The sequence below is a fragment of the Tenrec ecaudatus genome, chromosome 17 (genome assembly GCF_050624435.1).
Source record: "Tenrec ecaudatus isolate mTenEca1 chromosome 17, mTenEca1.hap1, whole genome shotgun sequence".
In the NCBI taxonomy this organism is placed as follows: Eukaryota; Metazoa; Chordata; class Mammalia; order Afrosoricida; family Tenrecidae; genus Tenrec; species Tenrec ecaudatus.
The window spans coordinates 51,549,456-51,551,339 of NC_134546.1; positions in this window are offsets into that span (position 1 = coordinate 51,549,456).

A 1,884-nucleotide genomic window follows, 5' to 3' on the forward strand; every position below is an offset into this window, starting at 1 on the left:
AGGCACCGCCAACTCTACATCTCGGCTCCGATTTGCCAGCGGCCGCTGACATCACCGCGCCGCGACAAGCGCAGCGTCGGTCTCCGCCAATGGCTGCCCGCCGAGCGCGCGCTCCTGCGCCTGCGCCGCCCCGGGGCACGCCGGTCCTGGTAGTTCGAGAAGGCTGCCGCGCTGCCCGGGGGAGGGCGGGCGTCTGCGTCCCCTGATGCTGCTGCTGCTGCTGCTGTTGCTGCTGCTTCACCTTCCGCCCCTCTCCACCCCGCCGCTCTGCCTCCATCCCCCAGACCGCCCGAAATCCTGATAGCGTGGACATGACTGAGCGCGTTGTTCGGGGAGATCAACTACAGTCCAAGGACGGAGTCCCGGGGGCGAAACCGAGCTGCAGCGATGGGGGCGTTGCAGTAGCCTGCGAGAGCCCGGCGGCCGGTGCCACTCGTGTTCAGAGGTGCTTCGACGTCGTGTCTCTATAGGATCCGTTTAGGAACAGCCATCTGGCCGGAAGGGGGTGGGAAATAGCATACAGTGACTGGAGCTGCCTTCTCCCGAGCGTTCTGCAGGAAGGAGGACGATGAAGTGGAAAACCACTAGGCACCTGGGGAATTGAACGTTGGCTTTTACTACACGTGATCTTAGCCAAAAGGCCGAGAGGCGATCGAACGTTGACTTTTTTTTTTTTTAAAGATAAATGGATTGATCTCTGCTCACCCTCGTTGTCATGCAGTCGTTTCAAACTCCTGGCGACCCTAGAACAGAGTAGAACTGCCCCTGTGGGCTTCTGCAACTGCAAATCTGTACAGGGATAGAAAGCCTCATATTGCGCCTACAGAACAGCTGGTGGTTTAGAACGGCTGGCTTTGGGTCAGTAGCAAGAACACCAAAGTCCTACACCTGCCCTGTTATCTGCCATTTGATACTGTTGGGTAAACACTGGACTGCTAACCGCAATGTCGGAGGTTCAAACTTACAACCACTGCAGCAGAAAGTTGAGGCCATTTACACCCCTAGAAACCATATGTAGGTTCACTAGGACGTGATGGCAGTGCATTGGAGTTTGGTTTGGGGCACTTCTTTGAGCTATTCTTACAGAACTTACTCATAATCTAAGCAAACGTCTTCCGGTTATTATCCAGTTCAAATAGCGGTCTACTCCATTTCAAGATGGCAATAATAGCAATCTTCTCAAGCGATTTATTATGTAAAGGCTAAACACTGCCTAACAGTCAGAGCTCATGAAACATTAACTCGAGGGTAAATCCCTAATGCTTATTCTGGTGATTAAGGCTTCCACTAACAGTCCTCAAGCTATACTGAGGCCCCTACAAAAATACTGGCCACCTTCCCTTTTAACGTACCTGATTCCTTTTCTCCTCCTCTTAATCCCACTCCTTTGATCGCAGAAGCGCACACTGTTTTACTTGAATGTAGACACCATTTGGTCTCGACCCCTCCTTCAGGACTACTAGAGCGCATGACATTAAGAAAGGGGCAGTTTCTCTCTGTGCCTCCACCCCAAGAAAACTGCCCAGGACACTTTTTAAACTAATGTTTGAACAGACAATACTTTTCTAATTCAAAAATAGCAACATATAAAAGACAAGAGAGTGAAATACTTCTTTTTCCACCTCAGTCCCTCATCTGCCCAATTCTCCCTACAAGGTTAGCAGCTACTCTAGTTGTTTGTTTCTTTATCTGAGTACTGATTTCTGTGTTTTCATTTATATTAAAGTTTAAAATGTGCCTGTGTATTGTAATTACACAATTAGTACTTGAACATGTACAGAACACAAGAACTGCTTTTACTTCCCCTGGGTGATGCAGTGAGTTAGGCACTCAGCTGCTAACTGCAAGATTACTTGGTGGCTCAAACCTACAAGCCACGCCCTT